General features: G+C 51.1%; 1 protein-coding gene across 1 annotated transcript in view; it reads left to right on the top strand.

The window, feature by feature from the left end:
- Positions 1-19511, top strand: part of LOC139405149 (death-associated protein kinase 1-like) — a 159985-nt gene that overhangs the window by 64829 nt on the left and 75645 nt on the right. The window lies entirely within an intron of this gene.

The raw sequence follows: 19511 nt of genomic DNA, 5'->3' as shown, positions 1-19511 counted from the left end.
CCGTTAGATCAGGAGGGACAGCAGCGTTGTTCTGTACCAACCGTTAGATCAGGAGGGACAGCAGCGTTGTTCTCTACCAACCGTTAGATCAGGAGGGACAGCAGCGTTGTTCTGTACCAACCGTTAGATCAGGGACAGCAGCGTTGTTCTGTACCAACCGTTAGATCAGCAGGGACAGCAGCGTTGTTCTGTACCAACCGTTAGATCAGCAGGGACAGCAGCGTTGTTCTGTACCAACCGTTAGATCAGGAAGGACAGCAGCGTTGTTCTGTACCAACCGTTAGATCAGGGATAGCAGCGTTGTTCTGTACCAACCGTTAGATCAGGGACAGCAGCGTTGTTCTTTACCAACCGTTAGATCAGGAGGGACAGCAGCATTGTTCTGTACCAACCGTTAGATCAGGAGGGACAGCAGCATTGTTCTGTACCAACCGTTAGATCAGGAGGGACAGTAGCGTTGTTCTGTACCAACCGTTAGAGCAGGAGGGACAGCAGCGTTGTTCTGTACCAACCGTTAGATCAGGGACAGCAGCGTTGTTCTGTACCAACCGTTAGATCAGGAGGGACAGCAGCGTTCTGTACCAACCGTTAGATCAGGAGGGACAGCAGCATTGTTCTGTACCAACCGTTAGATCAGGAGGGACAGCAGCATTGTTCTGTACCAACCGTTAGATCAGGAGGGACAGCAGCGTTGTTCTGTACCAACCGTTAGATCAGGAGGGACAGCAGCGTTGTTCTGTACCAACCGTTAGATCAGGAGGGACAGCAGCGTTGTTCTGTACCAACCGTTAGATCAGGAGGGACAGCAGCGTTGTTCTGTACCAACCGTTAGATCAGGAGGGACAGCAGCGTTGTTCTGTACCAAACGTTAGATCAGGAGGGACAGCAGCGTTGTTCTGTACCAACCGTTAGATCAGGGACAGCAGCGTTGTTCTGTACCAACCGTTAGATCAGGAGGGACAGCAGCATTGTTCTGTACCAACCGTTAGATCAGGAGGGACAGCAGCATTGTTCTGTTCCAACCGTTATATCAGGAGGGACAGCAGCATTGTTCTGTACCAACCATTAGATCAGGAGGGACAGCAGCATTGTTCTGTACCAACCGTTAGATCAGGAGGGACAGCAGCGTTGTTCTGTACCAACCGTTAGATCAGGAGGGACAGCAGCGTTGTTCTGTACCAACCGTTAGATCAGGAGGGACAGCAGCGTTGTTCTGTACCAACCGTTAGATCAGGGACAGCAGCGTTGTTCTGTACCAACCGTTAGATCAGCAGGGACAGCAGCGTTGTTCTGTACCAACCGTTAGATCAGGAAGGACAGCAGCGTTGTTCTGTACCAACCGTTAGATCAGGGACTGCAGCGTTGTTCTGTACCAACCGTTAGATCAGGGACAGCAGCATTGTTCTTTACCAACCGTTAGATCAGGAGGGACAGCAGCATTGTTCTGTACCAACCGTTAGATCAGGAGGGACAGCAGCGTTGTTCTGTACCAACCGTTAGATCAGGAGGGACAGCAGCATTGTTCTGTACCAACCGTTAGATCAGGAGGGACAGTAGCGTTGTTCTGTACCAACTGTTAGATCAGGAGGGACAGCAGCGTTGTTCTGTACCAACCGTTAGATCAGGGACAGCAGCGTTGTTCTGTACCAACCGTTAGATCAGGAGGGACAGCAGCGTTCTGTACCAACCGTTAGATCAGGAGGGACAGCAGCATTGTTCTGTACCAACCGTTAGATCAGGAGGGACAGCAGCATTGTTCTGTTCCAACCGTTAGATCAGGAGGGACAGCAGCATTGTTCTGTACCAACCGTTAGATCAGGAGGGACAGCAGCGTTGTTCTGTACCAACCGTTAGATCAGGGACAGCAGCGTTGTTCTGTACCAACCGTTAGATCAGCAGGGACAGCAGGGTTGTTCTGTACCAACCGTTAGATCAGGAAGGACAGCAGCGTTGTTCTGTACCAACCGTTAGATCAGGAAGGACAGCAGCGTTGTTCTGTACCAACCGTTAGATCAGGAGGGACAGCAGCGTTGTTCTGTACCAACCGTTAGATCAGGAGGGACAGCAGCGTTGTTCTGTACCAACCGTTAGATCAGGAGGGACAGCAGCGTTGTTCTGTACCAACCGTTAGATCAGGAGGGGCAGCAGCGTTCTGTACCAACCGTTAGATCAGGAGGGACAGCAGCATTGTTCTGTACCAACCGTTAGATCAGGAGGGACAGCAGCATTGTTCTGTTCCAACCGTTAGATCAGGAGGGACAGCAGCGTTGTTCTGTACCAACCGTTAGATCAGGAGGGACAGCAGCGTTGTTCTGTACCAAACGTTAGATCAGGAGGGACAGCAGCGTTGTTCTGTACCAACCGTTAGATCAGGGACAGCAGCGTTGTTCTGTACCAACCGTTAGATCAGGAGGGACAGCAGCATTGTTCTGTACCAACCGTTAGATCAGGAGGGACAGCAGCATTGTTCTGTTCCAACCGTTAGATCAGGAGGGACAGCAGCATTGTTCTGTACCAACCGTTAGATCAGGAGGGACAGCAGCGTTGTTCTGTACCAACCGTTAGATCAGGAGGGACAGCAGCGTTGTTCTGTACCAACCGTTAGATCAGGAGGGATAGCAGCGTTGTTCTGTACCAACCGTTAGATCAGGAGGGACAGCAGCGTTGTTCTGTACCAACCGTTAGATCAGGGACAGCAGCGTTGTTCTGTACCAACCGTTAGATCAGCAGGGACAGCAGCATTGTTCTGTACCAACCGTTAGATCAGCAGGGACAGCAGCGTTGTTCTGTACCAACCGTTAGATCAGGAAGGACAGCAGCGTTGTTCTGTACCAACCGTTAGATCAGGGATAGCAGCGTTGTTCTGTACCAACCGTTAGATCAGGGACAGCAGCGTTGTTCTTTACCAACCGTTAGATCAGGAGGGACAGCAGCATTGTTCTGTACCAACCGTTAGATCAGGAGGGACAGCAGCGTTGTTCTGTACCAACCGTTAGATCAGGAGGGACAGCAGCATTGTTCTGTACCAACCGTTAGATCAGGAGGGACAGTAGCGTTGTTCTGTACCAACCGTTAGATCAGGAGGGACAGCAGCGTTGTTCTGTACCAACCGTTAGATCAGGGACAGCAGCGTTGTTCTGTACCAACCGTTAGATCAGGAGGGTCAGCAGCGTTCTGTACCAACCGTTAGATCAGGAGGGACAGCAGCATTGTTCTGTACCAACCGTTAGATCAGGAGGGACAGCAGCATTGTTCTGTACCAACCGTTAGATCAGGAGGGACAGCAGCGTTGTTCTGTACCAACCGTTAGATCAGGAGGGACAGCAGCGTTGTTCTGTACCAACCGTTAGATCAGAAGGGACAGCAGCGTTGTTCTGTACCAACCGTTAGATCAGGAGGGACAGCAGCGTTGTTCTGTACCAACCGTTAGATCAGGGACAGCAGCGTTGTTCTGTACCAACCGTTAGATCAGCAGGGACAGCAGCGTTGTTCTGTACCAACCGTTAGATCAGGAAGGACAGCAGCGTTGTTCTGTACCAGCCGTTAGATCAGGGACAGCAGCGTTGTTCTGTACCAACCGTTAGATCAGGGATAGCAGCGTTGTTCTGTACCAACCGTTAGATCAGGGACAGCAGCGTTGTTCTTTACCAACCGTTAGATCAGGAGGGACAGCAGCATTGTTCTGTACCAACCGTTAGATCAGGAGGGACAGCAGCGTTGTTCTGTACCAACCGTTAGATCAGGAGGGACAGCAGCATTGTTCTGTACCAACCGTTAGATCAGGAGGGACAGTAGCGTTGTTCTGTACCAACCGTTAGATCAGGAGGGACAGCAGCGTTGTTCTGTACCAACCGTTAGATCAGGGACAGCAGCGTTGTTCTGTACCAACCGTTAGATCAGGAGGGACAGCAGCATTGTTCTGTACCAACCGTTAGATCAGGAGGGACAGCAGCGTTGTTCTGTACCAACCGTTAGATCAGGGACAGCAGCGTTGTTCTGTACCAACCGTTAGATCAGGAGGGACAGCAGCGTTCTGTACCAACCGTTAGATCAGGAGGGACAGCAGCATTGTTCTGTACCAACCGTTAGATCAGGAGGGACAGCAGCATTGTTCTGTTCCAACCGTTAGATCAGGAGGGACAGCAGCATTGTTCTGTACCAACCGTTAGATCAGGAGGGACAGCAGCGTTGTTCTGTACCAACCGTTAGATCAGGGACAGCAGCGTTGTTCTGTACCAACCGTTAGATCAGCAGGGACAGCAGGGTTGTTCTGTACCAACCGTTAGATCAGGAAGGACAGCAGCGTTGTTCTGTACCAACCGTTAGATCAGGAAGGACAGCAGCGTTGTTCTGTACCAACCGTTAGATCAGGAGGGACAGCAGCGTTGTTCTGTACCAACCGTTAGATCAGGAGGGACAGCAGCGTTGTTCTGTACCAACCGTTAGATCAGGAGGGACAGCAGCGTTGTTCTGTACCAACCGTTAGATCAGGAGGGGCAGCAGCGTTCTGTACCAACCGTTAGATCAGGAGGGACAGCAGCATTGTTCTGTACCAACCGTTAGATCAGGAGGGACAGCAGCGTTGTTCTGTACCAACCGTTAGATCAGGAGGGACAGCAGCGTTGTTCTGTACCAAACGTTAGATCAGGAGGGACAGCAGCGTTGTTCTGTACCAACCGTTAGATCAGGGACAGCAGCGTTATTCTGTACCAACCGTTAGATCAGGAGGGACAGCAGCATTGTTCTGTACCAACCGTTAGATCAGGAGGGACAGCAGCATTGTTCTGTTCCAACCGTTAGATCAGGAGGGACAGCAGCATTGTTCTGTACCAACCGTTAGATCAGGAGGGACAGCAGCGTTGTTCTGTACCAACCGTTAGATCAGGAGGGACAGCAGCGTTGTTCTGTACCAACCGTTAGATCAGGAGGGATAGCAGCGTTGTTCTGTACCAACCGTTAGATCAGGAGGGACAGCAGCGTTGTTCTGTACCAACCGTTAGATCAGGGACAGCAGCGTTGTTCTGTACCAACCGTTAGATCAGCAGGGACAGCAGCATTGTTCTGTACCAACCGTTAGATCAGCAGGGACAGCAGCGTTGTTCTGTACCAACCGTTAGATCAGGAAGGACAGCAGCGTTGTTCTGTACCAACCGTTAGATCAGGGATAGCAGCGTTGTTCTGTACCAACCGTTAGATCAGGGACAGCAGCGTTGTTCTTTACCAACCGTTAGATCAGGAGGGACAGCAGCATTGTTCTGTACCAACCGTTAGATCAGGAGGGACAGCAGCGTTGTTCTGTACCAACCGTTAGATCAGGAGGGACAGCAGCATTGTTCTGTACCAACCGTTAGATCAGGAGGGACAGTAGCGTTGTTCTGTACCAACCGTTAGATCAGGAGGGACAGCAGCGTTGTTCTGTACCAACCGTTAGATCAGGGACAGCAGCGTTGTTCTGTACCAACCGTTAGATCAGGAGGGTCAGCAGCGTTCTGTACCAACCGTTAGATCAGGAGGGACAGCAGCATTGTTCTGTACCAACCGTTAGATCAGGAGGGACAGCAGCATTGTTCTGTACCAACCGTTAGATGAGGAGGGACAGCAGCGTTGTTCTGTACCAACCGTTAGATCAGGAGGGACAGCAGCGTTGTTCTGTACCAACCGTTAGATCAGAAGGGACAGCAGCGTTGTTCTGTACCAACCCTTAGATCAGGAGGGACAGCAGCGTTGTTCTGTACCAACCGTTAGATCAGGGACAGCAGCGTTGTTCTGTACCAACCGTTAGATCAGCAGGGACAGCAGCGTTGTTCTGTACCAACCGTTAGATCAGGAAGGACAGCAGCGTTGTTCTGTACCAGCCGTTAGATCAGGGACAGCAGCGTTGTTCTGTACCAACCGTTAGATCAGGGATAGCAGCGTTGTTCTGTACCAACCGTTAGATCAGGGACAGCAGCGTTGTTCTTTACCAACCGTTAGATCAGGAGGGACAGCAGCATTGTTCTGTACCAACCGTTAGATCAGGAGGGACAGCAGCGTTGTTCTGTACCAACCGTTAGATCAGGAGGGACCGCAGCATTGTTCTGTACCAACCGTTAGATCAGGAGGGACAGTAGCGTTGTTCTGTACCAACCGTTAGATCAGGAGGGACAGCAGCGTTGTTCTGTACCAACCGTTAGATCAGGGACAGCAGCGTTGTTCTGTACCAACCGTTAGATCAGGAGGGACAGCAGCGTTCTGTACCAACCGTTAGATCAGGAGGGACAGCAGCATTGTTCTGTACCAACCGTTAGATCAGGAGGGACAGCAGCGTTGTTCTGTACCAACCGTTAGATCAGGGACAGCAGCGTTGTTCTGTACCAACCGTTAGATCAGGAGGGACAGCAGCATTGTTCTGTACCAACCGTTAGATCAGGAGGGACAGCAGCATTGTTCTGTTCCAACCGTTAGATCAGGAGGGACAGCAGCATTGTTCTGTACCAACCGTTAGATCAGGAGGGACAGCAGCGTTGTTCTGTACCAACCGTTAGATCAGGAGGGACAGCAGCGTTGTTCTGTACCAACCGTTAGATCAGGAGGGACAGCAGCGTTGTTCTGTACCAACCGTTAGATCAGGAGGGACAGCAGCGTTGTTCTGTACCAACCGTTAGATCAGGGACAGCAGCGTTGTTCTGTACCAACCGTTAGATCAGCAGGGACAGCAGCGTTGTTCTGTACCAACCGTTACATCAGGAAGGACAGCAGCGTTGTTCTGTACCAACCGTTAGATCAGGGATAGCAGCGTTGTTCTGTACCAACCGTTAGATCAGGGACAGCAGCGTTGTTCTTTACCAACCGTTAGATCAGGAGGGACAGCAGCATTGTTCTGTACCAACCGTTAGATCAGGAGGGACAGCAGCGTTGTTCTGTACCAACCGTTAGATCAGGAGGGACAGCAGCATTGTTCTGTACCAACCGTTAGATCAGGAGGGACAGCAGCGTTGTTCTGTACCAACCGTTAGATCAGGAGGGACAGCAGCGTTGTTCTGTACCAACCGTTAGATCAGGAGGGACAGCAGCGTTGTTCTGTACCAACCGTTAGATCAGGAGGGACAGCAGCGTTGTTCTGTACCAACCGTTAGATCAGGAGGGACAGCAGCGTTGTTCTGTACCATACATTAGATCAGGAGGGACAGCAGCGTTGTTCTGTACCAACCGTTAGATCAGGGACAGCAGCGTTGTTCTGTACCAACCGTTAGATCAGGAGGGACAGCAGCATTGTTCTGTACCAACCGTTAGATCAGGAGGGACAGCAGCATTGTTCTGTTCCAACCGTTAGATCAGGAGGGACAGCAGCATTGTTCTGTACCAACCGTTAGATCAGGAGGGACAGCAGCGTTGTTCTGTACCAACCGTTAGATCAGGAGGGACAGCAGCGTTGTTCTGTACCAACCGTTAGATCAGGAGGGACAGCAGCGTTGTTCTGTACCAACCGTTAGATCAGGAGGGACAGCAGCGTTGTTCTGTACCAACCGTTAGATCAGGGACAGCAGCGTTGTTCTGTACCAACCGTTAGATCAGCAGGGACAGCAGCGTTGTTCTGTACCAACCGTTAGATCAGGAAGGACAGCAGCGTTGTTCTGTACCAACCGTTAGATCAGGGACTGCAGCGTTGTTCTGTACCAACCGTTAGATCAGGGATAGCAGCGTTGTTCTGTACCAACCGTTAGATCAGGGACAGCAGCATTGTTCTTTACCAACCGTTAGATCAGGAGGGACAGCAGCATTGTTCTGTACCAACCGTTAGATCAGGAGGGACAGCAGCGTTGTTCTGTACCAACCGTTAGATCAGGAGGGACAGCAGCATTGTTCTGTACCAACCGTTAGATCAGGAGGGACAGTAGCGTTGTTCTGTACCAACTGTTAGATCAGGAGGGACAGCAGCGTTGTTCTGTACCAACCGTTAGATCAGGGACAGCAGCGTTGTTCTGTACCAACCGTTAGATCAGGAGGGACAGCAGCGTTCTGTACCAACCGTTAGATCAGGAGGGACAGCAGCATTGTTCTGTACCAACCGTTAGATCAGGAGGGACAGCAGCATTGTTCTGTTCCAACCGTTAGATCAGGAGGGACAGCAGCGTTGTTCTGTACCAACCGTTAGATCAGGAGGGACAGCAGCGTTGTTCTGTACCAAACGTTAGATCAGGAGGGACAGCAGCGTTGTTCTGTACCAACCGTTAGATCAGGAAGGACAGCAGCGTTGTTCTGTACCAACCGTTAGATCAGGAAGGACAGCAGCGTTGTTCTGTACCAACCGTTAGATCAGGAGGGACAGCAGCGTTGTTCTGTACCAACCGTTAGATCAGGAGGGACAGCAGCGTTGTTCTGTACCAACCGTTAGATCAGGAGGGACAGCAGCGTTGTTCTGTACCAACCGTTAGATCAGGAGGGGCAGCAGCGTTCTGTACCAACCGTTAGATCAGGAGGGACAGCAGCATTGTTCTGTACCAACCGTTAGATCAGGAGGGACAGCAGCATTGTTCTGTTCCAACCGTTAGATCAGGAGGGACAGCAGCGTTGTTCTGTACCAACCGTTAGATCAGGAGGGACAGCAGCGTTGTTCTGTACCAAACGTTAGATCAGGAGGGACAGCAGCGTTGTTCTGTACCAACCGTTAGATCAGGGACAGCAGCGTTGTTCTGTACCAACCGTTAGATCAGGAGGGACAGCAGCATTGTTCTGTACCAACCGTTAGATCAGGAGGGACAGCAGCGTTGTTCTGTACCAACCGTTAGATCAGGAGGGACAGCAGCGTTGTTCTGTACCAACCGTTAGATCAGGAGGGACAGCAGCGTTGTTCTGTACCAACCGTTAGATCAGGAGGGACAGCAGCGTTGTTCTGTACCAACCGTTAGATCAGGAGGGACAGCAGCGTTGTTCTGTACCAAACATTAGATCAGGAGGGACAGCAGCGTTGTTCTGTACCAACCGTTAGATCAGGGACAGCAGCGTTGTTCTGTACCAACCGTTAGATCAGGAGGGACAGCAGCATTGTTCTGTACCAACCGTTAGATCAGGAGGGACAGCAGCATTGTTCTGTTCCAACCGTTAGATCAGGAGGGACAGCAGCATTGTTCTGTACCAACCGTTAGATCAGGAGGGACAGCAGCGTTGTTCTGTACCAACCGTTAGATCAGGAGGGACAGCAGCGTTGTTCTGTACCAACCGTTAGATCAGGAGGGACAGCAGCGTTGTTCTGTACCAACCGTTAGATCAGGAGGGACAGCAGCGTTGTTCTGTACCAACCGTTAGATCAGGGACAGCAGCGTTGTTCTGTACCAACCGTTAGATCAGCAGGGACAGCAGCGTTGTTCTGTACCAACCGTTAGATCAGGAAGGACAGCAGCGTTGTTCTGTACCAACCGTTAGATCAGGGACTGCAGCGTTGTTCTGTACCAACCGTTAGATCAGGGATAGCAGCGTTGTTCTGTACCAACCGTTAGATCAGGGACAGCAGCATTGTTCTTTACCAACCGTTAGATCAGGAGGGACAGCAGCATTGTTCTGTACCAACCGTTAGATCAGGAGGGACAGCAGCGTTGTTCTGTACCAACCGTTAGATCAGGAGGGACAGCAGCATTGTTCTGTACCAACCGTTAGATCAGGAGGGACAGTAGCGTTGTTCTGTACCAACTGTTAGATCAGGAGGGACAGCAGCGTTGTTCTGTACCAACCGTTAGATCAGGGACAGCAGCGTTGTTCTGTACCAACCGTTAGATCAGGAGGGACAGCAGCGTTCTGTACCAACCGTTAGATCAGGAGGGACAGCAGCATTGTTCTGTACCAACCGTTAGATCAGGAGGGACAGCAGCATTGTTCTGTTCCAACCGTTAGATCAGGAGGGACAGCAGCGTTGTTCTGTACCAACCGTTAGATCAGGAGGGACAGCAGCGTTGTTCTGTACCAAACGTTAGATCAGGAGGGACAGCAGCGTTGTTCTGTACCAACCGTTAGATCAGGAAGGACAGCAGCGTTGTTCTGTACCAACCGTTAGATCAGGAAGGACAGCAGCGTTGTTCTGTACCAACCGTTAGATCAGGAGGGACAGCAGCGTTGTTCTGTACCAACCGTTAGATCAGGAGGGACAGCAGCGTTGTTCTGTACCAACCGTTAGATCAGGAGGGACAGCAGCGTTGTTCTGTACCAACCGTTAGATCAGGAGGGGCAGCAGCGTTCTGTACCAACCGTTAGATCAGGAGGGACAGCAGCATTGTTCTGTACCAACCGTTAGATCAGGAGGGACAGCAGCATTGTTCTGTTCCAACCGTTAGATCAGGAGGGACAGCAGCGTTGTTCTGTACCAACCGTTAGATCAGGAGGGACAGCAGCGTTGTTCTGTACCAAACGTTAGATCAGGAGGGACAGCAGCGTTGTTCTGTACCAACCGTTAGATCAGGGACAGCAGCGTTGTTCTGTACCAACCGTTAGATCAGGAGGGACAGCAGCATTGTTCTGTACCAACCGTTAGATCAGGAGGGACAGCAGCATTGTTCTGTTCCAACCGTTAGATCAGGAGGGACAGCAGCATTGTTCTGTACCAACCGTTAGATCAGGAGGGACAGCAGCGTTGTTCTGTACCAACCGTTAGATCAGGAGGGACAGCAGCGTTGTTCTGTACCAACCGTTAGATCAGGAGGGATAGCAGCGTTGTTCTGTACCAACCGTTAGATCAGGAGGGACAGCAGCATTGTTCTGTACCAACCGTTAGATCAGGGACAGCAGCGTTTTTCTGTACCAACCGTTAGATCAGCAGGGACAGCAGCATTGTTCTGTACCAACCGTTAGATCAGCAGGGACAGCAGCGTTGTTCTGTACCAACCGTTACATCAGGAAGGACAGCAGCGTTGTTCTGTACCAACCGTTAGATCAGGGATAGCAGCGTTGTTCTGTACCAACCGTTAGATCAGGGACAGCAGCGTTGTTCTTTACCAACCGTTAGATCAGGAGGGACAGCAGCATTGTTCTGTACCAACCGTTAGATCAGGAGGGACAGCAGCGTTGTTCTGTACCAACCGTTAGATCAGGAGGGACAGCAGCATTGTTCTGTACCAACCGTTAGATCAGGAGGGACAGTAGCGTTGTTCTGTACCAACCGTTAGATCAGGAGGGACAGCAGCGTTGTTCTGTACCAACCGTTAGATCAGGGACAGCAGCGTTGTTCTGTACCAACCGTTAGATCAGGAGGGTCAGCAGCGTTCTGTACCAACCGTTAGATCAGGAGGGACAGCAGCATTGTTCTGTACCAACCGTTAGATCAGGAGGGACAGCAGCATTGTTCTGTACCAACCGTTAGATCAGGAGGGACAGCAGCGTTGTTCTGTACCAACCGTTAGATCAGGAGGGACAGCAGCGTTGTTCTGTACCAACCGTTAGATCAGGAGGGACAGCAGCGTTGTTCTGTACCAACCGTTAGATCAGGAGGGACAGCAGCGTTGTTCTGTACCAACCGTTAGATCAGGGACAGCAGCGTTGTTCTGTACCAACCGTTAGATCAGCAGGGACAGCAGCGTTGTTCTGTACCAACCGTTAGATCAGGAAGGACAGCAGCGTTGTTCTGTACCAGCCGTTAGATCAGGGACAGCAGCGTTGTTCTGTACCAACCGTTAGATCAGGGATAGCAGCGTTGTTCTGTACCAACCGTTAGATCAGGGACAGCAGCATTGTTCTTTACCAACCGTTAGATCAGGAGGGACAGCAGCATTGTTCTGTACCAACCGTTAGATCAGGAGGGACAGCAGCTTTGTTCTGTACCAACCGTTAGATCAGGAGGGACAGCAGCATTGTTCTGTACCAACCGTTAGATCAGGAGGGACAGTAGCGTTGTTCTGTACCAACTGTTAGATCAGGAGGGACAGCAGCGTTGTTCTGTACCAACCGTTAGATCAGGGACAGCAGCGTTGTTCTGTACCAACCGTTAGATCAGGAGGGACAGCAGCGTTCTGTACCAACCGTTAGATCAGGAGGGACAGCAGCATTGTTCTGTACCAACCGTTAGATCAGGAGGGACAGCAGCATTGTTCTGTTCCAACCGTTAGATCAGGAGGGACAGCAGCGTTGTTCTGTACCAACCGTTAGATCAGGAGGGACAGCAGCGTTGTTCTGTACCAAACGTTAGATCAGGAGGGACAGCAGCGTTGTTCTGTACCAACCGTTAGATCAGGAAGGACAGCAGCGTTGTTCTGTACCAACCGTTAGATCAGGAAGGACAGCAGCGTTGTTCTGTACCAACCGTTAGATCAGGAGGGACAGCAGCGTTGTTCTGTACCAACCGTTAGATCAGGAGGGACAGCAGCGTTGTTCTGTACCAACCGTTAGATCAGGAGGGACAGCAGCGTTGTTCTGTACCAACCGTTAGATCAGGAGGGGCAGCAGCGTTCTGTACCAACCGTTAGATCAGGAGGGACAGCAGCATTGTTCTGTACCAACCGTTAGATCAGGAGGGACAGCAGCATTGTTCTGTTCCAACCGTTAGATCAGGAGGGACAGCAGCGTTGTTCTGTACCAACCGTTAGATCAGGAGGGACAGCAGCGTTGTTCTGTACCAAACGTTAGATCAGGAGGGACAGCAGCGTTGTTCTGTACCAACCGTTAGATCAGGGACAGCAGCGTTGTTCTGTACCAACCGTTAGATCAGGAGGGACAGCAGCATTGTTCTGTACCAACCGTTAGATCAGGAGGGACAGCAGCATTGTTCTGTTCCAACCGTTAGATCAGGAGGGACAGCAGCATTGTTCTGTACCAACCGTTAGATCAGGAGGGACAGCAGCGTTGTTCTGTACCAACCGTTAGATCAGAAGGGACAGCAGCGTTGTTCTGTACCAACCGTTAGATCAGGAGGGATAGCAGCGTTGTTCTGTACCAACCGTTAGATCAGGAGGGACAGCAGCATTGTTCTGTACCAACCGTTAGATCAGGGACAGCAGCGTTTTTCTGTACCAACCGTTAGATCAGCAGGGACAGCAGCATTGTTCTGTACCAACCGTTAGATCAGCAGGGACAGCAGCGTTGTTCTGTACCAACCGTTACATCAGGAAGGACAGCAGCGTTGTTCTGTACCAACCGTTAGATCAGGGATAGCAGCGTTGTTCTGTACCAACCGTTAGATCAGGGACAGCAGCGTTGTTCTTTACCAACCGTTAGATCAGGAGGGACAGCAGCATTGTTCTGTACCAACCGTTAGATCAGGAGGGACAGCAGCGTTGTTCTGTACCAACCGTTAGATCAGGAGGGACAGCAGCATTGTTCTGTACCAACCGTTAGATCAGGAGGGACAGTAGCGTTGTTCTGTACCAACCGTTAGATCAGGAGGGACAGCAGCGTTGTTCTGTACCAACCGTTAGATCAGGGACAGCAGCGTTGTTCTGTACCAACCGTTAGATCAGGAGGGTCAGCAGCGTTCTGTACCAACCGTTAGATCAGGAGGGACAGCAGCATTGTTCTGTACCAACCGTTAGATCAGGAGGGACAGCAGCATTGTTCTGTACCAACCGTTAGATCAGGAGGGACAGCAGCGTTGTTCTGTACCAACCGTTAGATCAGGAGGGACAGCAGCGTTGTTCTGTACCAACCGTTAGATCAGGAGGGACAGCAGCGTTGTTCTGTACCAACCGTTAGATCAGGAGGGACAGCAGCGTTGTTCTGTACCAACCGTTAGATCAGGGACAGCAGCGTTGTTCTGTACCAACCGTTAGATCAGCAGGGACAGCAGCGTTGTTCTGTACCAACCGTTAGATCAGGAAGGACAGCAGCGTTGTTCTGTACCAGCCGTTAGATCAGGGACAGCAGCGTTGTTCTGTACCAACCGTTAGATCAGGGATAGCAGCTTTGTTCTGTACCAACCGTTAGATCAGGGACAGCAGCGTTGTTCTTTACCAACCGTTAGATCAGGAGGGACAGCAGCATTGTTCTGTACCAACCGTTAGATCAGGAGGGACAGCAGCGTTGTTCTGTACCAACCGTTAGATCAGGAGGGACAGCAGCATTGTTCTGTACCAACTGTTAGATCAGGAGGGACAGTAGCGTTGTTCTGTACCAACCGTTAGATCAGGAGGGACAGCAGCGTTGTTCTGTACCAACCGTTAGATCAGGGACAGCAGCGTTGTTCTGTACCAACCGTTAGATCAGGAGGGACAGCAGCGTTCTGTACCAACCGTTAGATCAGGAGGGACAGCAGCATTGTTCTGTACCAACCGTTAGATCAGGAGGGACAGCAGCATTGTTCTGTTCCAACCGTTAGATCAGGAGGGACAGCAGCATTGTTCTGTACCAACCGTTAGATCAGGAGGGACAGCAGCGTTGTTCTGTACCAACCGTTAGATCAGGGACAGCAGCGTTGTTCTGTACCAACCGTTAGATCAGCAGGGACAGCAGCGTTGTTCTGTACCAACCGTTAGATCAGGAATGACAGCAGCGTTGTTCTGTACCAACCGTTAGATCAGGAAGGACAGCAGCGTTGTTCTGTACCAGCCGTTAGATCAGGAGGGACAGCAGCGTTGTTCTGTACCAACCGTTAGATCAGGGACAGCAGCGTTGTTCTGTACCAACCGTTAGATCAGGGACAGCAGCGTTGTTCTGTACCAACCGTTAGATCAGGAGGGACAGCAGCGTTCTGTACCAACCGTTAGATCAGGCACAGCAGCGTTGTTCTGTACCAACCGTTAGATCAGGAGGGACAGCAGCATTGCTCTGTACCAACCGTTGGATCAGGAGGGACAGCAGCGTTGTTCTGTACCAACCGTTAGATCAGGAGGGACAGCAGCGTTGTTCTGTACCAACCGTTAGATCAGGGACAGCAGCATTGTTCTGTACCAACCATTAGATCAGGAGGGACAGCATCATTGTTCTGTACCAACCGTTAGATCAGGAAGGACAGCAGCGTTGTTCTGTACCAACCGTTAGATCAGGAAGGACAGCAGCGTTGTTCTGTACCAACCGTTAGATCAGGAGGGACAGCAGCGTTGTTCTGTACCAACCGTTAGATCAGGAGGGACAGCAGCGTTGTTCTGTACCAACCGTTAGATCAGGAGGGACAGCAGCGTTGTTCTGTACCAACCGTTAGATCAGGAGGGGCAGCAGCGTTCTGTACCAACCGTTAGATCAGGAGGGACAGCAGCATTGTTCTGTACCAACCGTTAGATCAGGAGGGACAGCAGCATTGTTCTGTTCCAACCGTTAGATCAGGAGGGACAGCAGCGTTGTTCTGTACCAACCGTTAGATCAGGAGGGACAGCAGCGTTGTTCTGTACCAAACGTTAGATCAGGAGGGACAGCAGCGTTGTTCTGTACCAACCGTTAGATCAGGGACAGCAGCGTTGTTCTGTACCAACCGTTAGATCAGGAGGGACAGCAGCATTGTTCTGTACCAACCGTTAGATCAGGAGGGACAGCAGCATTGTTCTGTTCCAACCGTTAGATCAGGAGGGACAGCAGCATTGTTCTGTACCAACCGTTAGATCAGGAGGGACAGCAGCGTTGTTCTGTACCAACCGTTAGATCAGAAGGGACAGCAGCGTTGTTCTGTACCAACCGTTAGATCAGGAGGGATAGCAGCGTTGTTCTGTACCAACCGTTAGATCAGGAGGGACAGCAGCATTGTTCTGTACCAACCGTTAGATCAGGGACAGCAGCGTTTTTCTGTACCAACCGTTAGATCAGCAGGGACAGCAGCATTGTTCTGTACCAACCGTTAGATCAGCAGGGACAGCAGCGTTGTTCTGTACCAACCGTTACATCAGGAAGGACAGCAGCGTTGTTCTGTACCAACCGTTAGATCAGGGATAGCAGCGTTGTTCTGTACCAACCGTTAGATCAGGGACAGCAGCGTTGTTCTTTACCAACCGTTAGATCAGGAGGGACAGCAGCATTGTTCTGTACCAACCGTTAGATCAGGAGGGACAGCAGCGTTGTTCTGTACCAACCGTTAGATCAGGAGGGACAGCAGCATTGTTCTGTACCAACCGTTAGATCAGGAGGGACAGTAGCGTTGTTCTGTACCAACCGTTAGATCAGGAGGGACAGCAGCGTTGTTCTGTACCAACCGTTAGATCAGGGACAGCAGCGTTGTTCTGTACCAACCGTTAGATCAGGAGGGTCAGCAGCGTTCTGTACCAACCGTTAGATCAGGAGGGACAGCAGCATTGTTCTGTACCAACCGTTAGATCAGGAGGGACAGCAGCATTGTTCTGTACCAACCGTTAGATCAGGAGGGACAGCAGCGTTGTTCTGTACCAACCGTTAGATCAGGAGGGACAGCAGCGTTGTTCTGTACCAACCGTTAGATCAGGAGGGACAGCAGCGTTGTTCTGTACCAACCGTTAGATCAGGAGGGACAGCAGCGTTGTTCTGTACCAACCGTTAGATCAGGGACAGCAGCGTTGTTCTGTACCAACCGTTAGATCAGCAGGGACAGCAGCGTTGTTCTGTACCAACCGTTAGATCAGGAAGGACAGCAGCGTTGTTCTGTACCAGCCGTTAGATCAGGGACAGCAGCGTTGTTCTGTACCAACCGTTAGATCAGGGATAGCAGCTTTGTTCTGTACCAACCGTTAGATCAGGGACAGCAGCGTTGTTCTTTACCAACCGTTAGATCAGGAGGGACAGCAGCATTGTTCTGTACCAACCGTTAGATCAGGAGGGACAGCAGCGTTGTTCTGTACCAACCGTTAGATCAGGAGGGACAGCAGCATTGTTCTGTACCAACTGTTAGATCAGGAGGGACAGTAGCGTTGTTCTGTACCAACCGTTAGATCAGGAGGGACAGCAGCGTTGTTCTGTACCAACCGTTAGATCAGGGACAGCAGCGTTGTTCTGTACCAACCGTTAGATCAGGAGGGACAGCAGCGTTCTGTACCAACCGTTAGATCAGGAGGGACAGCAGCATTGTTCTGTACCAACCGTTAGATCAGGAGGGACAGCAGCATTGTTCTGTTCCAACCGTTAGATCAGGAGGGACAGCAGCATTGTTCTGTACCAACCGTTAGATCAGGAGGGACAGCAGCGTTGTTCTGTACCAACCGTTAGATCAGGGACAGCAGCGTTGTTCTGTACCAACCGTTAGATCAGCAGGGACAGCAGCGTTGTTCTGTACCAACCGTTAGATCAGGAATGACAGCAGCGTTGTTCTGTACCAACCGTTAGATCAGGAAGGACAGCAGCGTTGTTCTGTACCAGCCGTTAGATCAGGAGGGACAGCAGCGTTGTTCTGTACCAACCGTTAGATCAGGGACAGCAGCGTTGTTCTGTACCAACCGTTAGATCAGGGACAGCAGCGTTGTTCTGTACCAACCGTTAGATCAGGAGGGACAGCAGCGTTCTGTACCAACCGTTAGATCAGGCACAGCAGCGTTGTTCTGTACCAACCGTTAGATCAGGAGGGACAGCAGCATTGCTCTGTACCAACCGTTGGATCAGGAGGGACAGCAGCGTTGTTCTGTACCAACCGTTAGATCAGGAGGGACAGCAGCGTTGTTCTGTACCAACCGTTAGATCAGGGACAGCAGCATTGTTCTGTACCAACCATTAGATCAGGAGGGACAGCATCATTGTTCTGTACCAACCGTTAGATCAGGAGGGACAGCAGCTTTGTTCTGTACCAACCGTTACATCAGGAGGGACAGCAGCGTTGTTCTGTACCAACCGTTAGATCAGGAGGGACAGCAGCGTTGTTCTGTACCAACCGTTAGATCAGGAGGGACAGCAGCGTTGTTCTGTACCAACCGTTAGATCAGGAGGGACAGCAGCGTTGTTCTGTACCAACCGTTAGATCAGGAGGGACAGCAGCGTTGTTCTGTACCAACCGTTAGATCAGGAGGGACAGCAGCGTTGTTCTGTACCAACCGTTAGATCAGGAGGGACAGCAGCATTGTTCTGTACCAACCGTTAGATCAGGGACAGCAGCGTTGTTCTGTACCAACCGTTAGATCAGGAGGGACAGCAGCGTTGTTCTGTACCAACCGTTAGATCAGCAGGGACAGCAGCGTTGTTCTGTACCAACCGTTAGATCAGGAAGGACAGCAGCGTTGTTCTGTACCAACCGTTAGATCAGGCACAGCAGCGTTGTTCTGTACCAACCGTTAGATCAGGGACAGCAGCGTTGTTCTGTACCAACCGTTAGATCAGGAGGGACAGCAGCGTTCTGTACCAACCGTTAGATCAGGCACAGCAGCGTTGTTCTGTACCAACCGTTAGATCAGGAGGGACAGCAGCATTGCTCTGTACCAACCGTTGGATCAGGAGGGACAGCAGCGTTGTTCTGTACCAACCGTTAGATCAGGAGGGACAGCAGCGTTGTTCTGTACCAACCGTTAGATCAGGGACAGCATCGTTGTTCTGTTCCAACTGTTAGATCAGAAGGGACAGCAGTGTTGTTCTGTACCAACCGTTAGATCAGGGACAGCAGCATTGTTCTGTACCAACCATTAGATCAGGAGGGACAGCATCATTGTTCTGTACCAACCGTTAGATCAGGAGGGACAGCAGCTTTGTTCTGTACCAACCGTTACATCAGGAGGTACAGCAGCGTTGTTCTGTACCAACCGTTAGATCAGGAGGGACAGCAGCGTTGTTCTGTACCAGCCGTTAGATCAGGAGGGACAGCAGCGTTGTTCTGTACCAACCGTTAGATCAGGAGGGACAGCAGCGTTGTTCTGTACCAACCGTTAGATCAGGAGGGACAGCAGCGTTGTTCTGTACCAACCGTTAGATCAGGAGGGACAGCAGCGTTGTTCTGTACCAACCGTTAGATCAGGAGGGACAGCAGCATTGTTCTGTACCAACCGTTAGATCAGGGACAGCAGCGTTGTTCTGTACCAACCGTTAGATCAGGAGGGACAGCAGCGTTGTTCTGTACCAACCGTTAGATCAGCAGGGACAGCAGCGTTGTTCTGTACCAACCGTTAGATCAGGAAGGAAAGCAGCGTTGTTCTGTACCAACCGTTAGATCAGGCACAGCAGCGTTGTTCTGTACCAACCGTTAGATCAGGCACAGCAGCGTTGTTCTGTACCAACCGTTAGATCAGGCACAGCAGCGTTGTTCTGTACCAACCGTTAGATCAGGAGGGACAGCAGCGTTGTGCTGTACCAACCGTTAGATCAGGGACAGCAGCATTATTCTGTACCAACCATTAGATCAGGAGTGACAGCAGCGTTGTTCTGTACCAACCGTTAGATCAGAGACAGCAGCATTGTTCTGTACCAACCGTTAGATCAGGAGGGACAGCAGCATTGTTCTGTACCAACCGTTAGATCAGGGACAGCAGCGCTGTTCTGTGCTAACCGTTAGATCAGGAGGGACAGCAGCGTTGTTCTGTACCAACCGTTAGATCAGGGACAGCAGCGTTGTTCTGTACCAACCGTTAGATCAGGAGGGACAGCAGCGTTGTTCTGTACCAACCGTTAGATCAGGAGGGACAGCAGCATTGTTCTGTACCAACCATTAGATCAGGAGGGACAGCAGCGTTGTTCTGTACCAACCGTTAGAT

The sequence above is a fragment of the Oncorhynchus clarkii genome, unplaced genomic scaffold, assembly GCF_045791955.1.
Source record: "Oncorhynchus clarkii lewisi isolate Uvic-CL-2024 unplaced genomic scaffold, UVic_Ocla_1.0 unplaced_contig_9975_pilon_pilon, whole genome shotgun sequence".
Classification (NCBI taxonomy): Eukaryota; Metazoa; Chordata; class Actinopteri; order Salmoniformes; family Salmonidae; genus Oncorhynchus; species Oncorhynchus clarkii.
The sequence above is the reverse complement of the archived record's forward strand: the minus strand, read 5'-3'. Positions and strand labels throughout refer to the sequence as shown.